We start from the raw sequence: 18,784 nt of genomic DNA on the forward strand, positions 1-18,784 counted from the left end.
AACAAGCACACCTCTAATATTACCACCTTTATATCTCAAAAGAACTTTCAAGCATCCAACTTCTCTTAGTATTTAAAATTTATAACCAAAACAAATTACCATGCTGTTCTAAAAGACTCTCAAAATAATATAAGTGAAGCATGAGAGATCAATTATTTCTATAAAATAGAACCACCGCCGTGCTCTAAAAGATATAAGCGAAGCACTAGAGCAAAATTATCCAACTCAAAAGATATAAGTGAAGCACATAGAGTATTCTAATAAATTCCAATTCATGTGTGTCTCTTCCAAAAGGTGTGTACAACAAGGATGATTGTGGTAAAATAAAAAGCAAAGACTCAAATCATAAAAGGCGCTCCAAGAAAACACATATCATGTGGTGAATAAAAAGATAGCTCCAAGTAAAGTTACCGATGGACGAAGACGAAAGAGGGGATGCCTTTCGGGGCATCCCCAAGCTTAGGCTTTTGGTTGTCCTTGGATTTTACCTTGGGGTGCCTTGGGAATCCCCAATATTAGGCTATTGCCTCTCCTTGTTCCATAATCCATCAAATCTTACCCAAAACTTGAAAACTTCACAACACAAAACTTAAAAGAAAATCTCGTGAGCTCCTTTAGTAAAAGTAAACAAACCACCACTTCAAGGTACTGTAATGAACTCATTCCTTATTTATATTGGTGTTAAAACTACTGTATTGCAACTTTTGTATGGTTCATAAACTCTATTACTAGCCATAGATTCATCAAAATAAGCAAACAACACACGAAAAACAGAATCTGTCAAAAACAGAACAGTCTGTAGTAATCTGTAGGTTTCGAATACGTATGTAACCCCAAAAATTCTAAAATAAATTTCTGGACGTGAGGAATTTATATATTAATCATATTCAAAAATAATTAACTAAATAGAGCTCTCCAGTAAAAAATGGCAGCAAATCTCGTGAGCGCTAAAGTTTCTCTTTTTTACAGCAAGATCACAAAGACTTTCCCCAAGTCTTCCCAAAGGTTCTACTTGACACAAACACTAATTAAAAGCATAAACCACATCTAAACAGAGGCTGTATGAATTATTTATTACTAAATACAATCAAAAAGCAAGAAACAAAAATAAAATTGGGTTGCCTCCCAACAAGCGCTATCGTTTAACACCCCTAGCTAGGCATAAAAGCAAGGATAGATCTAGGTATTGCCATCTTTGGTATGCAATTCATAAGTGGCTCTCATAATAGATTCATAAGGTAATTTAATTTTATTTCTAAGAAAGTGTTCCATGCCCTTCCTTAACGGAAATTGGAATCTAATATTCCCTTCTTTCATATCAATAATTGCACCAATCGTTCTAAGAAAAGGTCTACCAAGGATAATAGGACATGAAGGATTGCAATCAATATCAAGAACAATGAAATCTACGGGCACATAATTCCTATTTGCAACAATAATAACATCATTAATTCTTCCCATAGGTTTCTTAATGGTGGAATCCGCAAGATGCAACTTTAAAGAACAATTATCAAATTCACGGAAACCTAGCCAATCACACAAAGTTTTAGGAATCGTGGAAACACTAGCACCCAAATCACATAAAGCATAACATTCATGATCTTTAATATTAATTTTAATAGTAGGTTCCCACTCATCATGAGTTTTCTAGGGATAGAAACTTCCAATTCAAGCTTTTCTTCATAAGATTGCATTAAAGCATCAATGATATGTTTAGTAAAAGCTTTGTTTTGACTATAAGCATGCGGAGAATTTAGCACGGATTGCAACAAGGAAATACAATCTATTAAAGAACAATTATCATAATTAAATTCCTTGAAATCCAAGATAGTGGGTTCATTTCTATTTAAAGTTTTGACCTCTCCCATCCCACTTTTATCAATTTTTGCATTAAGATCTAAAAACTCCGAATCATTGGGACGCCTTCTAACTAAAGTTGACTCATCTCCAGTGCCGTCATTATCAAGATTCATATTGCAAAACAAAGATTTAATAGGGGACACATCAATAACTTTTAGATCTTCATCATTCTTACCATCAAGTTCTTCCGGTTTGGCGGCCATCTTATTAACTAAGGTGGCCTACTTATCCAAAATTTGGGCTATTAAGTTTTCAAGATGAGCGAACTGAGATTTCAAACCATAAAATTCTTTAGACATATCATCGAGCTCTTTATTCATGTACCCTATAAAACTTTTTCGTTCTTTAATCTCGTTTCTGAAGAAATTATTATGCTCAAACCGCAAGGACATAAAACTTCTAACCTTGTTTTCAATTTCTTCCAACCTTCTAAGGTGAGGATCAAAACTTTTTGGTAAGGCCATCGCAGAAAACAATCCAACACACAAGCAAGCAAAAAACAAGCAAAAAGAGACGAACTAGAAAAGAGAAGGGGGACAGAAAAAGAGGGCGAATAAAACGGCAAGGGTGAAGTGGGGGAGAGGAAAATGAGAGGCAAATGGCAAATAATGTAATGCGAGGGATAATAGTTTGTGATGGGTACTTGGTATGTCTTGACTTGTGCGTAGACTCCCCGACAATGGCGCCAGAAATCCTTCTTGCTACCTCTTGAGCACTGCGTTGGTTTTCCCTTGAAGAGGAAGGGTGATGCAGCAAAGTAGCGTAAGTATTTCCCTCATTTTTTGAGAACCAAGGTATCAATCCAGTAGGATGCCACACGCAAGTCCCTCGTACCTACACAAACAAATAAGAACCTCACAACCAACGCGATAAAGGGGTTGTCAATCCCTTCACGGTCACTTACGAGTGTGAGATCTGATAGAGATGATAAGATAATATTTTTGGTATTTTTATGATAAAGATTAAAAGTAAAGATTGCAAAATAAAAGGTAATTGAAATAGCTTGTTTATGGAAGATTAATATAATGGAGAATAGACCTGGCGGCCATATGTTTCACTAGTGGCTTCTCTCAAGATAGCATAAGGATTACAGTGGGTGAACAAATTACTGTCGAGCAATTGATGGAAAAGCAAATAATTATGAGAATATCTAGGCATGATCATGTATATAGGCATCACGTTCGTGACAAGTAGACCGGCTCCTGCCTGCATCTACTACTATTACTCCACACATCAACCGCTATCCAGCATGCATCTAGAGTATTAAGTTCATAAGAACAAAGTAACGCATTAGGTAAGATGACATGATGTAGAGGGATAAACTCAAGCAACATGATATAAACCCCATCTTTTTATCCTCGATGGCAACAATACAATATGTGTCGTTTCCCTTTCTGTCACTCGGGTCGAGCACCGCAAGATTGAACCCAAAGATAAACACTTCTCCCATTGCAAGAAAGATCAATCTAGTAGGCCAAACAAAACTGATAATTCGAAGAGACTTGCAAAGATAACCAATCATACATAAAAGATTTCATAGAAGAATCAAATATTGTTCATTGATAGACTTGATCACAAACCCACAATTCATCGGATCTCGACAAACACACCGCAAAAAGAGTTACATCGAATAGATCTCCAAGAAGATCGAGGAGAACTTTGTATTGAGATCCAAAGAGAGAGAAGAAGCCATCTAGCTAATAACTATGGACCCGAAGGTCTGAAGTAAACTACTCACACATCATCAGAGGGGCCATGGAGTTGATGTAGACGCCCTTCGTGATCGATGCCCCTCCGGCGGAGCTCCGAAAAAGGCCCCAAGATGGGATCTCTTGGGAAGGTTGCGGTGGTGGAAATAGGGTTTCGTGGTGCTCCTGGATGTTTTTAGGGTATATGAGTATATATAGGAGGAAGAAGTAGGTCGGTTGAGCCACGAGGGGCCCATGAGGGGGGAGGGCGCGCCCCACTGCCTCGTGGCCTCCTCGGTTTTTTCTTGACGTCCACTCCAAGTCCTCTGGATCACTTTTGTTCCAAAAATCACGTCCCCGAAGGTTTCATTCCGTTTGGACTCGTTTGATATTCCTTTTCTGCGAAACACTGAAATAGGCAAAAAAACAACAATTTGCACTCGGCCTTGGGTTAATAGGTTAGTCCCAAAAATAATATAAAAGTGTATAATAAAGCCCATTAAACATCCAAAACAGCATATATAATAGCATGGAACAATCAAAAATTGTAGATACGTTGTAGACGTATCAGACATGCATATCCCCGTTGAGGTAACTTAGTGTTATTCGAAAATTCTCCGGTTTCATGTTATTCGAAAAGAGTTTGTTAACAAGACTTGATCAACCTTGTTAGTGGATTCCTTTTGATGAGCATGAGATAGATGAAGTTTGGAAGCACAACTCTCTATACCCTCCTTTTACTTTCTGTTATTTAGATTAAATAAAGCAAAAATAGCATTTTCTGTCTGTTTTCTGAATTATCCTTGCAATAAAAAAATTCCCCGAAAATAAATGTTCTCCAAATGTCCTGAAAATTTTAAACGATTTTTTTCTAGAATATTTAAGAATTATTGGCACTAAGAACCCCAGGGGCCCTTACCACCTGACCACGAGGTTCTAGGGCGTGCCCCCTGCCTCATGGACCCCACGTGGGCCCCCTCCACTTATTCTTGCACCCACACACTTCGTCTTCCTCTAGAAAAAATCATCCACCAGCTCAAACCCGAGTTCTAGCTCATCTTGCTGCCATTTTCGATCTCCTTGCTCAAAGCTCCATTCACAAAACTGCTTTGGGGGATTGTTCTTCGGTATGTGACTCCTCCGATGGTCCAATTAGTTTTTGTTCTAGTGCTTTATTTGTTGCAAATCTTTGCTGCTTAGGTGACCCTGTTCTTGAGCTTGCATGTCCAATTTATGTGGTCAAAAGTAGTTCTAATGCATGATATGGCCTCTAGGCACTTGTGGGAGTAGTTGCTATCAATCTTGTTGAGTTTGTTCACTTTTATTTTGGGTCACTAAAAATTTCAGAAATTTTTGAGAAGAAATGATGAAGAGATTGTTGAGGGGCTCTTCGAGCGAAGCTCGAAGGATAAGCAAAGTGAAGAGAATAAGAAGCCCAAATATAATCTCCCTCGTGTCGGCATCCCGGGAATGGGGGTCCCCAGAGTTGCCTGCCTGTGGCCCGCTGCGTGGCCAAGTCAGTAGGCCGTATGACCCATCTTCATCAACAAGGCATCCAAGACCCTCGTGAGGGGCCAAGCCTCGTGAGGAGGGCGACACGAGGCCTCCTATGGAGCGGCCTAGTCAAGCAGGCTCGCGAGGAGCGGAGATATCAAGGCAAGGCGAACCTCATGAGGCTCTCGTGACGTGAGCCATGACGATCGACACCAGGCGGGCGCCAGGCGGGCGCCAGCGCGCACAGCCTCCTTGTTTCCTATTTGGTGCTAAGGAAGCTAGCGCAGGCGAGGAGTGTCGAGGCATTAGGCAAAAGTTGCTACTTTGGTGCAACAAGACCAAGACCGGAAGGACGGCAAGACGGAGGTCATCGTGGAGCCCAAGACGGCGTCACCACCAGAGCCTTCCATAGGCGCATACCACCTTTTGTCAGGATAGCTTGTACTAGTTGTCCCCCTTCAAATTAGCCCGCCGTTGTGGGCTCCCTTCCCGCTCAATATTTGGGATGAGGTCCAGGGCCTCTACAAGTAGGACTAGCCATCATCAGGGGCAAAGGATGGCATCTTAGATCGCTCTCTCACCCATACAAGTTAGCCACGCACAAGAACACCTCAACCTCAGGAGATTGTTCTTCCCCTTGTATTGTTCATCATCAGCCTAAGAGGCAATCCACCACCACCACACTGGAGTAGGATCTTACACCACAACGGTGGCCCGAACCAGTATAAGTCCTGTGTCTTTCTGTGTTGCGAGTTCGTCGAGTTCGTCCACGAGATCTTAGCGAGCTAGGGTGTAGATCGGTGGGAGGAAAAGACTTCGCATGCACCCTAGTGTTCAAACCTTAAGGGTTTCCCGGAACCCCACATCCGACATTTGGCGCGCCAGGTAGGGGTGCGCCGGAGCTTCTTCTCTGACAATCGACTTGCAGACACACCGCAGCCGCGATGTCCGACGACCCAAGAGCTGACCTCGACCGCTGGGCAGCCTGGCCAGCCCGGTCGTCGCCGCCCCCTATGAAGACCTCAACCCCGCACTCCAGGCGGCCCGAGCGCCACCCAATCTTGCAGGGCGCGGGCGACGCGGCGGGGCGTCGGCTACCCTCACTCCACGACAAGTACGAGTCGCTGCCAGAGCAGCAAGCCACGTCGCGGCGACGGTGCCGCACTCACGACGGGAGCAAGCAAACACGCGGGCAACACTTACCATGGCAAGGGAGTTGCTGTGGTGCCGGATGATGGAAAGCGGTCGGGACACGCTGCTGGAGCGCGTCGCCGAGTTGCTGGACGCGGCAGCCTCGGGAGCCCCGCCCTTCTGCCATCATCTTCCTCCTCAGGCCGCTACGGGGATCTTTGGCGGGCCACGCCGCCACCACGCGCCGTTGAGTGCGCTAGGGGGCTTCGTCAACACCGGCATGGCCAGTGGCGCCAAGGGCTCTACCGCTCCTGCCCCGCCCGCAACAAGCATGGGCACAGGCGTCACCTTTCATGGCCCGAGTGGGATGCCACGCTATCACCCCCAGGATGCCACGATGGGTCGAGCGACATGGAGTGTGGGGTACCACGGCGAGGTATTCGGGGTAACAGCCCCGGAAGCCTACGTGCCCTGCATGACGGACCATGAGTACACACTGGAGGACGGCCCGGGCTCGTTCGTTGGAGAAGATTGGGAAGAAGGACTCTAGGAGCCGAAGCCTTCCAGGAGCTGCCGGGGAACCACCACGGCCACGTGTGCGACGACCACTACAGGGTACCCCTAATCCCTCAGGAGCAAGCTTACGCTAACCATGAGTCGCAGGAGGAGCAGGTCACCGCGGCGGCAGGCAACCCCAGCTCGATAGCCCCCTGGTAGTGGGAGGATCACGTTGGGGGCTGCAGGAGAGGGGTTGGGAGCCAGGCCCCTCCCCAAGGCGCGTGAAACCAGGGGGCATCCGGAGGTAGGCCCTCTGTCGGGATGGCTTCGACAACCCTTCCCCCCGGTAGAGGACCCGTGGTCGCCGAGGGAACCGCTGGCGTCCCCTTTCCCTCTTTTGTGTCGTCCTGGTGACCGGTCGGCTCAAAGGAGGTCAAGGGTTGCGCAAGGCGGGGCCCTCGTCTAGCGATATGAAGCAAGGCCGATACCTGCGAAGAAGGCCCAGTGCCTGTGAAGCTCGCCGCCCGTGACACTCTCACGTAATAATGAGTTGGGGTTGTACACGCCCCGAAGTCTCAGGAGCGCCGGCCTCAGGCCCTGGGGCTCCCTCCCACGCCTAGTGGCAGCACTTACCTCCGCACTGGTGAGAAGACTTGAAGACCCGAAGACTAGACTAGATGCCGGACGCGGCCTTTTGCTTTGGATCTCTCTTTCTGTGGCTTTGCTTTCTGGATCTGGACTTGAGTTGAAGCTGAATTTTTATCGATGCGTGCGGGGGGTGCCTTTTCTCGTTCGAGCCGTTTCTTGCCTTCTGGATCTTGTTTGGTTTGGGACTCATGCCCATCGCCTTTCCCTCATGAAGCTCCTCACGAGCCGGACCGCGCAAAGCGCACGCTCGTCAAGCATGCGCTAGCACTGCACCTGGTGCTCACCTCTTACGGTTCCCCCTCAAACGGGGCGATAAGCTTCGCAGGATTCTCTGGAACTCATCGCCTCACGACCCAGCCCTGAGCTGGCGCTGACTAAGGTAAAGCACGTCGGGGAGCTCACCCCCAGCTTCATGAGCTCACGAGGACACATACCCACATCGCATAGGAAAGTAAAAACTGCAATTTGCTTACACGAGGGGCTCCCCCTCTCAAAATGCTCTTACAAAGTCTTCCAAGGGCTGCGCCCGAGTTTTGCGTGCAGGATGCAAAAACAGGAGAACATGACATCAGCCAGAGATATCACTCGCTACATCACTCGCGGACGCGTCACTCGCGTCGTCGTCATCTTCGGTGGTATCATCGCTGCCATCGGCGACGCCCCCATCATCGTCGTTGACCACGTCACCTTCGTCTATGATGACCACCACCGTGTCACCCTCCAAGGTGAAGGCCCTGACCAACGCGTCGACATGGTCCTCTACCCAACGCGCCAGGTTGCCCCGGACGGTCGTGGGTACGGGGGCAATGGCGGTGTCGAAGTCAAAGTTGGGGTCAGCATTCAGAAGGTGGCTAAAGACACAGGAGAAGGCGCGCTGAAGCAGGCCACGACCCCTCTGCTCCACAAGCTGTCGAGCTCTGGCAGATTGAGCCTCCAAGTGCGTCACCACCTTGGTGAAGAAGATCAGGTGGCTGGCATAGTCATTCGAGTGAGGGGCCAGGGCGTTCTCATCGCAGATGTAACCCAGGGCGGTGTTGGCCTTGTTCCGAAGGTCTTGAAGCATAGGAGCATCCTCGCGCTCCAACGTTCGGCGTTGGAGCACTTCCTCCCTGTTTTGCCGTGCGACGGCCCCGACGTCATCAACTCGTTGCCGGAGGGAAAGCAGCTTGGCGCGGGCGGAGGCCAAGTCCGCCTGCGCTGTAACCAGGGCAGCGGTTGTGTCCTCCGCACGCCTCTCGGCCTCGTCCAACCTGGTCCTAAGGGCGGCGGCCCTGCCCATACCCTCCAGACTGGCGAGCTTCAGCTTCAAGTCGTACCTGCCCTCCAGATCTGTGCGAACCTCGGCCACCCGGCGATCGATCTCCTCCTCGACTCTGGCTTCGCGGGCCCTGCCGGCATCTTATGCTTGAGCAACTTGACGCTCCCTCGTCTCCAGTCGCTCGAGCTCGAGGCTGCGCTCCACGGCTTCCAAGGCTAGCGTCTCCTCGCGCTGCCGGACCTCCTCTTCCTCCGCAAGCATCCCCCTCAGTAATGCAAGAGCGGCCCCACACACCTCCACCTGCTGCTCAAGGGACGCGCTCCAGGCCTGAAGTCCCCACGCGCACTCCTCCGCAGCCTCGCGGCGGCGATCGGCCTCACGAGCTTCTTCCCAAGATCGCGAGCGGGCCTCATTGGAAATCTTGAGGGATGCCTCGGCCTTCGCGTTCTCGAGGTCGCGCTGATAGCGACCAAGGTTGATGGCCACCCGCAGCTTGCGCGGCTCCTCCACCAACCGAAGACCTTCAGCCTCAAGGCGCGAATCGATACCAGCAAGCTCTTCACCAAGGAGGCTCATCGCACCCATCGCCTCTTAGAAGAGCTTGTGACGGACTACGCTGTGCCTGCGCTCAAGCCCGAACGCTCGACCCGCCTCGTGCTCCACCTCGGGGGCTGCGGGTGGAGCATCAAGTGGCGCGCCACCTCCCGGTTGGGGGCTGGGGGCTGGCGTCGTGCCTAACGTCAGCCCATCCTCGCGAGGAGCCCAAGCTGATTGAGGCTCGCTGCTTGAAGAGGAACCGAAGATCGAGGTCAGCCAGCGACTGCTCATGAGCAGAGGAGGAGTCTTGGGCACACCCGCCAGGCTCCACGCCAGACCGTGGGCGAGGGGCGGCCAAACCACGGACTCAGCATGTCCTGAAGGCGGGGACGCTCCTCCGACCGACCCTGCTCCAGGGGCGGCAAGCAGGCCAGGAACGCTCAATGCTGACGGGGGAGTTGATAAAGGAGGAGGCCGCCTCTCGGGAGACGTAACAGCTTCAGCAGAAGGAGCCCTGGAGGACAGGCATTAGGATAAGAGGACCACATGCAAAAAGCCACGGCAACAAGATACTTACGCGTCAATAGCGATGTACTTCCGTCTCTTCAATGGCCCAAAGACGTTGCTACCGCTGGGGATCCCTTCCTCTTGCGGAGCTCCTCGAAGTCCACACAAAGGCGACCGAACCGCTGGACGTGACGGCCAGTGCGCGGCGGAGCCGAAAAAGAGCCAAGAGGTATGGCCTGAGGGGAGCCCGGCTGTGGCGAACAGCTCAGCTCCTTCCCACTACGACCTCCCGAGGCTCCTGGAGCCTCAACCTCGGGAGCCGACTGCCGCATCTCCTCCGCAACCGACGCCTCAGGAGGGACGACGCCCCCGCATCACAACCCGGCATGTGCTCCTCAGCACCTGAGCCTCAGGCCCCCGCTGCGGCTTGCTCCCCCGCACCGTCACCTGGGGCGAGCTCGGCACCGGCGGTGAAGAAGGGGACCATGATGACGGGATTCTCACGGGGCCCCACCAAGCTGATTGGGCACGGCCCCCACTCATCAAAGGAAGGCATGTTCGCGGTAAATGTGACTTTGTTCTCGCAGCGGTTCAACATGCAGCTGTTCCTGGGCATCTCATCCGGCAGAGGGACACCTGATAGGACCGTGAGCACTGTTTACCGCGCAGTAAGAGGAAGCCCTCCTCCTGAAACCTCATGTTGTCATGTCTGCTGAGCAAGTCCCACATCGGGCGAGACTGGCGCTGAAGTGGAGCAACTCGACGCCTGACGAACTCCCTCACCACCATGGGCGTAGTCACGCCAAGGTCCTTCAACCACCTCATCCTAGCCCAGATAGGGGCAAGACAGGGGCTCGTGAGCTTCTGATGACCCCAGCAGAGTTTGGAATGGCAGGCCCCACCGGAGCTTGGAGCAGAGGGTTGAGCACGCCGGCGTCAACAACCACCCATCGTGTACGGAATTCACTCGTTGATGAAGGGAGCTCGAAGTCGATCCCCATGCCTGCTATTGCAGCCACGGCCTAGAAGCCCACGCACCTTGAGCTCTGCCGGGGACCGGTGAGATGCAACGAGAAGAAGTGGCAGAGGAGTGCCATGGAGGGGGCGATGCCCACCATGGCCTTGCACACGAAGGCGAAGATGGCAATAAGGGTCACAGCCTGAGGATCGAGATGGAGCATGTGGATCTGATAGTGCTCGAGCACCGCATTGAAGAAGGCGGAGAAGGGAGGAATCAGGCCAGCCCATAGGGCATCAATGAAGATCGGAACCTCGGTAACCGCCCGAGCCATGCTGGAGCGAGATGCGGGCCAAGCCGGCGTCTCTCCCCACTCGTTGAAACTGGAAGCAGGCATGGGGAGCACCTTTTCCATGGCCTCGTCGTTGAGCACCCGAGGCCGGCCGAGCACCGGCTCGAAGGATGGAGGCGCAGTTGGCGAGAACAGAGGTTTCTTCCCCTTTTCGGCTTGTTACGGCGCCATGGCGGTGAAGCGGGCGGAGCACAGGTCGGCTTGAGAAGGCGGAGCAGGGCATCGAGGAAGCAGAGAGATTGGAAGAGCCAGACGTGGAGAAGGAAGAATAAATGTGTAGGAGGCGGGGCCGCATAGCCAGGCGGATTCGAGGGCGGCGTGGGGAAGCGGAGACGCCCACGTCCAATCAACCACCACGCGTCAATTGAGGCCACAGGCTTTTGGGGCCCATGGCGCTCCATACTTGGCCCTTGGCTTTGCCGCGAAGCCAAGCCCGAGCGCACCTTGGGCCCGGGGGCTACTGTCAGGGTCCTGGGAACGGGGGTCCCCAGACTTGCCTGCCTGTGGCCCGCTGCGTGGCCAAGTCAGCAGGCCGTACGGCCATCTTCATCAACAAGGCAACCAAGACCCTCGCGAGGGGCCAAGCCTCGTGAGGAGGGCGATACGAGGCCTCCTCTGGAGTGGCCTAGTCAAGCAGGCTCGCGAGGAGCGGAGATATCGAGGCAAGGAGAACCTCACGAGGCTCTCGTGACATGAGCCATGACGATTGACACCAGGCGGGCGCCAGCGCGCGCAGCGTCATAGTTTCCTTTTTCGTGCTAAGGAAGCTAGCGCAGGCGAGGAGTACCGAGGCATCAGGCAAAGGTTGCTACTTTGGTGCAACATGACCAAGACCGGAAGGACGGCAAGACGGAGGTCATCGTGGAGCCCAAGACGGCGTCACCACCAGAGCCTTTCGCAGGCACAGACCACCTTTTGTCAGGATAGCTTGTACTAGCTGTCCCCCTTCAAATTAGCCCGCCGTTGTTGGCTCCCTTCCCGCTCAATATTTGGGAAGAGGACCAAGGCCTCTATAAGTAGGACTAGCCACCATTAGGGGCAAAGGACGGCATCTTAGATCGCTCTCTCACCCATACAAGTTAGCCACGCACAAGAACACCTCAACCTCAGGAGGCTGTTCTTCCCCTTGTATTGTCCATCATCATCCCAAGAGGCAATCCACCACCACCACACTGGAGTACGGTGTTACACCACAACGGTGGCCCGAACCAGTATAAATCATGTGTCTTTCTGTGTTGCGAGTTCGTCAAGTTCGTCCACGAGATCTTAGCGAGCTAGGGCGTAGATCGGTGGGAGGAAAAGACTTCACGCGCACCCCAGTGTTCGAACCTTAAAGGTTTGCCGGAACCCCACATCCGACACCTTGCACTGCGGAGGTTCGGCCGTGCGAATGGCCTTGTGATGAGTTCTTGAGAGCAGCCGGGATATATGAGGACTTTTATTATTTGGCTGAGAATGCAGGCCTCATCGACTTCCTCCGCGACCAGCGCGAATAGTATCTCCTCACTAATATTTTCATGCAATTTTTTTACTTTCATGCTAAGAAATCACCACCTTTAGTGGAATTTCACTTATATGATGAGGTTAAGGAGATGTCACTATATGATTTTTGTCGGGTCTCTAAGATACCCTTTGCGGGTAGCATAGAGGAACCACATCGTAATGATGTGGAGGGGTTTATTGATACGATTGCTGTAGGGGAAACGAGGAAAGTTTCCGATGCAAAAATTACTAGCATACATTTCCTGTTCTACGTTACTTTGCAATATTTGCTAGTAGATGCTTAATTGGTCGCGGGAACAATGGAAATCTCAGTGCCCTTGATATTGTTATTTTGCGCCATGCTTTGTTTCGTGATACAACTTTCAGTCTAGGCGCTATTGTTGCTAAATGATTAAATCTGAACCGAACAAAGGGTCCCATCTTTGGAGGCATCTTTGCTTCGCGCCTTGCTGCACACTTTGGGATACCTATTAGGCATTATGAGAAAGAGGAAAAGTTGTTGCCCCCTATTTTTCTAGATTATAAGAGTATGGTAGCACATGATTTTATTATTAGGGATAAGAAGAATATGCTTAAGTATAAATTGATTTTTCATAAAAACTACTATGAGATTATTACCTTGCCTGCGCCCTCTTTGTTTAACATATTTTCAGGCACGTACCTCGTTTTGCCGGAGGCCGTTCATGCATACTGGAGCCGGACACCAGCTCCAGAGCCTGAGCCGGAGCCACCCCTTGACCCTTATCGATAGTCTGTTTATTAATGGGATCCGGAGGAGATGGCCAACCAGTGGCACCCAGAGGACACTCCTCCATACACCAGAGAGGGCAGCTTTGAGTCATGGCCCTACACCAACTTAGGCCAAAAGCCTAAGCTTGTGGGAGTACGTATTTCTCACCGACATTACATTCATGTTCACACACTCATTCCAGTTGTCGGTGCTCATACTTTTTCATTGTACTATCCATGCTAGTTTATTTTCGTTTTAAGCCTTCTTCTTGTGTGTTCGAAAAACCTTAATAAAAACCAAAAAAATAGTTGTAGCTTTTAGCTAGTTTACTTCCCATGACCGTAGTAGTAGTAATTAAAAGAAAACCCAAAAAGATTTCTCGTTCTTCTTTTGCTTGTTGGGAGCTTTCCCGTGTAAAGAGTTTTGTTTCTTTTTGTTTCTTTGGGGGTCGAGAGGAGAAGACCTTGATGAAAATGTTGAGTGGCTCTCATATGAATTATTGTTGTCTAACAAAGAGCCCATATTACCTTGTCTTCTCCCTTGTATTGAATGCTTGCAGATTCCAGCTTTGTCCAATGCACATGCACTATTATTATTATCCACACCGTCTAGTCATGCAAGTGAAAGGAAATAATGACAATATATGATGGACTAATTGAGATGAGAAAAGCTGGTATGAACTCGACCTATCTCATTTTTGTAAATATGATTAGTTCATCGTTCCTGATTCAGCCTATTATGAATGAAACATGTTTGCAATGAAAATTAGAGATTATAGTTGCTCATGCCATGCTTAATTAGCTAGGAGTTTATAATGGTTTACCTTGCGTGCCAACATGCTATTAAAATGGTTGTGATGTGGTATGATAGGGTGCTATCCTCCTTTGAACGATTCGAGTGGCTTGACTTGGCACATGTTCACGCATGTAGTTGAAACAAAATCAACATAGCCACCACGATATTTATGTTCATGGTGAATTATATCCTACTCATGATTGCACTCAGTGTTGATTAATTTTAACGCATGTTCATGACTATTGTTGCTCCCTAGCTAGCCGCTTCCCAGTCTCTTTCTAGCCTTCACTTGTACTAAGCGGGAATACTGCTTGTGCATCCACTTCCCTAAACCCCAAAAGTTATTCCATATGAGTCCCCCATTCCTTCCTATATGTGGTATCTACTTGCCGTTCCAAGTAAATTTGTATGTGCCAAACTCTAAACCTTCAAATGAAATTATTCTTTGTATGCTCGAATAGCTCATGTATCAACTAGGGCTGTCTATATCTTCCATGCTAGGTGGGTTATTCTCAGGAGGAGTGGACTCCGCTCCTCATTCATGAGAAAATGGCTGGTAACCGGGATGCCTAGTCCCATGATTAAATTAAAATAATTGCAAACAAAATTCCCCTAGGATTGTTGTTAGTTGGAGGCACCCGTTGTTTCGGACAAGCCATGGATTGATGTTTGTTGGTGGTGGGGGAGTATAAACTTTACCATTCTGTTTGGGAACCGCCTATAATGTGTGTAGCATGGAAGATATCGAGATCTATCGGTTGTTATGTTGACAATGAAAGTATACCACTCAAAATATTATTTATCTCTATTTCAAAAATCAAGCTCTGGCACCTCTACAAATCCCTGCTTCCCTCTGAGAAGGGCCTATCTATTTACTTTTATGTTGAGTCACCATCCTCTTATTAAAAAGCACCAGTTGGAGAGCACTGTTGTCATTTGCATGCATTACTATTAGTTTACATTGAGTATGACTGTGACTGGATCTCTTTTACCATGAATTACAATGTTTAGTCAGTCCTTGAACTTCAGAGGTGCTCTGCATTTATGTTTTGCGGTCTCAGAAAGGGCTAGCGAGATACCATCTTGTTATATCATATTATGATTGTTTTGAGAAAGTGTTGTCATCCGAGATTTGCTATTATTGCTCGCTAGTTGATGATGCCATTGATATGAGTAAACATGAGACCTAAATGTTATTGTGGATATGGTTAGTTCATAATCTTTGCTGAAAACTTGAATGCTGGCTTTACATATTTACAACAACAAGATCAAACCGAGTTTGTAAAAGTTTTTATTTATCACTTTCAGTTTGTCAACTGAATTGCTTGAGGACAAGCAAAGGTATAAGCTTGGGGGAGTTGATACGTCTCCATCGTATCTACTTTTCCAAACACTGTTGACCTTGTTTTGGACTCTAACTTGCATGATTTGAATGGAACTAACCCGGACAGACGCTGTTTTCAGCAGAATTGCCAGGGTGTTATTTTTGTGCAGAAATAAAAGTTCTCGGAACGACCTGAAACTTCACGGAGAATATTTTTGGAATTTATAAAAAATACTAGCGAAAGAATCAACACCAGGGGGCCACACCCAGTCCACGAGGATGGGGGGCGCGCCCACCCCCCTGGGGCGCGCCCCTGTCTCGTGGGCCCCCTGAGACTCCACCGACCTCAACTCCAACTCTATATATTCGCGTTCAGGGAGAAAAAAAATAGGGAGAAGGATTCATCATGTTTTACGATACGGAGCCGCCACCAAACCCTAATCTCTCTCGGGAGGGCTGATTTGGAGTCCGTTCGAGGCTCCGGAGAGGGGAATCTACCACCATCCTCATCATCAACCTTCCTCCATCACCAATTTCATGATGCTCGTCGCCGTGCATGAGTAATTCCATCGTAGGCTTGCTGGACGGTGATGGCTTGGATGAGATTTATAATGTAATTGAGCTAGTTTTGTTAAGGTTCAATCCCTAGTATCCATTATGTTCTGAGATTGATGTTGCTATGACTTTGCTATGCTTAATGCTTGTCACTAGGGCCCGAGTGCCATGATTTCAGATCTGAACCTATTATCTTTTCATTAATATATGTGAGTTCTTGATCCTATTTTGCAAGTCAATAGTCACCTACTATGTGTTATGATCCGGTAACCCCGAAGTGACAATAATCGGGACCACTCTCGGTGATGACTATAGTTTGAGGAGTTCATGTATTCGCTAAGTGTTAATGCTTTGTTCCGGTACTCTATTAAAAGGAGGCCTTAATATCCCTTAGTTTCCAATAGGACCCCGCTGCCACGGGAGGGTAGGACAAAAGATGTCATGCAAGTTCTTTTCCATAAGCACATATGACTATATTCGAAATACATGCCTACATTACATTGATGAACTAGAGCTAGTTCTGTGTCACCCTATGTTATAACCGTTGCATGAGGGATTGCATCCGACATAATTATCCATCACTGATCCATTGCCTATGAACTTTTCGCATATTGATCTTTGCTTAGTTACTTTACCGTTTCTACTATTTCACTCACTACAAAACTAATACTATTACTTTTGCCACTACTACCGTTACTTCCATATTACTTTGCTATGAAATACTTTGCTGCAGATATTAAGTCTTTCAGGTGCGGTTGAATTGACAATTCAACTGTTAGTACTTGAGAATATTCTTTGGCTCCCCTTGTGTCGAATCAATAAATTTGGGCTGAATACTCTACCCTCGAAAACGGTTGCGATCCCCTATACTTGTGGGTTATCATCAACCTAAGTATATAAAGGGACGACCCTGCAGCAGTTTAGGGGGAAACATACAACAGATCGAAAGCTAGGTCAAGCGTATTCGCTCCCTGGTAATGGAGACATAAGTAATACCACCTCAAACTGGATTAGGCCATTACCTTCACCGCAAGGGGCCGAACCAGTATAAGTTCCTTGTGTCCTTTGTCCCGTTTAACCCCTTTAAGCTAACCCTGTCGCGATGGCTCCATGACTAAGTCCTTTTGCTAGGACATCTGCCATGAAAATTCCACGACACCCGCCGCGAGCCTCAACACTCATTGGATTGCACACATCAGTATGTATTATTTCCAATAAGTCAGTTGCTTGCTCCATTGTTCCGGAGAACGGAGTCTTAGTCATCTTGCCCATGAGGCATGGTTCCCAAGCATCAAATGATTCATAATCAAGTGATTCCAAAAGCCCATCAGCATGGAGTTTCTTCATGCGCTTTACACCAATATGACATAAATGGTAGTGCCACATATAAGTTGCACTATCATTATTAACTTTGCATCTTTTGGCTTCAATATTATGAATATGTGTATCACTACGATCGAGATTCAATAAACCATTTATATTGAGTGTATGACCATAGAAGGTTTTATTCATGTAAATAGAACAACAATTATTCTTCGACTTAAATGAATAACTGTATTGCAATAAACATGATTCAATCATATTTATGCTCAATGCAAATACCAAATAACATTTATTTTAGGTTCAACAATAATCCCGAAGGTAAAGGGGGTGTGCGATGGTGATCTTATCAACCTTGGAATCACTTCCAACACACATCGTCACCTTGTGCTCAACTAGTTTCTGTTCATTTTGTAACTCCTGTTTCAAGTTACTAATCATAGCAACTGAACCAGTATCATATACATAGGGGCTATTATGAACACTAGTAAAGTACACATCAATAATCTGTAAATCAAATATACCTTTGTTCACTTTGCCATCCTTCTTATCCGCCAAGTATTTGGGGTAGTTCCGCTTCTAGTGACCATTCCTTTTGCAGTAGAAGCACTCAGTTTCAGGCTTAGGCCTAGCTTTGGGTTTCTTCACGGGAGTGGCAACTTGCTTGCCATTCTTTGAAGTTCCCTTTCTTTTCCTTTGCCCCTTTTTCTTGAAACTAGTGGTCTTGTTAACCATCAACACTTGATGCTCTTTCTTGAATTCTACCTTCATCGATTTCAGCATCACGAAGAGCTTGGGAATCGTTTTCGTCATCCCTTGCATATTATAGTTCATCATGAAGTTCCAGTAACTTGGTGATAGTGACTAGAGAACTCTGTCAATCACTATCTTATCTGGAATATTAACTCCCACTTGATTCAAGTGAATGTAGTACTCAGACATTCTGAGCACATGCTCACTGGTTGAGCTATTCTCCTCCATCTTGTAGGCAAAGTACTTGTCAGAGGTGTCATACCTCTTAACTCGGGCATGAGTCTGAAATACCAATTTTAGCTCTTGGAACACCTTATATGCTCCGTGGCATTCAAAACGGTTTTTGAAGTCCCAGTTCTAAGCCATAAAGCATGGCGCACTAAACTATCAAGTAGTCATCATACCGAGCTTGCCAAACGTTCCTAACATCTGCATCTACACCTGCAATAGGTCCGTCACCTAGCGGTGCATCAAGGACATAATTCTTCTGTGCAACAATGAGGATAATCCTTAGATCATGGACCCAGTGCGCATCATTGCTACTATGATCTTTCAACTTATATTTCTCTAGGAACATATCAAAAATAAAACAGGGGAGCTATACGCGAGCTATTGATCTACAACATAGATATGCAAAAACTACCAGGACTAAGTTCATCATAAATTAAAGTTCAATTAATCATATTACTTAAGAACTCCCACTTAGATAGACATCCCTCTAATCATCTAAGTGATCACGTGATCCATATGAACTAAACCATGTCCGATCATCATGTGAGATGGAGTAGTTTTCAATAGTGAACATCACTATGTTGATCATATCTACTATATGATTCACGCTCGACCTTTCGGTCTCAGTGTTCCGAGGCCATA

The sequence above is a fragment of the Triticum aestivum genome, chromosome 2A, assembly GCF_018294505.1.
Source record: "Triticum aestivum cultivar Chinese Spring chromosome 2A, IWGSC CS RefSeq v2.1, whole genome shotgun sequence".
NCBI lineage: Eukaryota > Viridiplantae > Streptophyta > Magnoliopsida > Poales > Poaceae > Triticum > Triticum aestivum.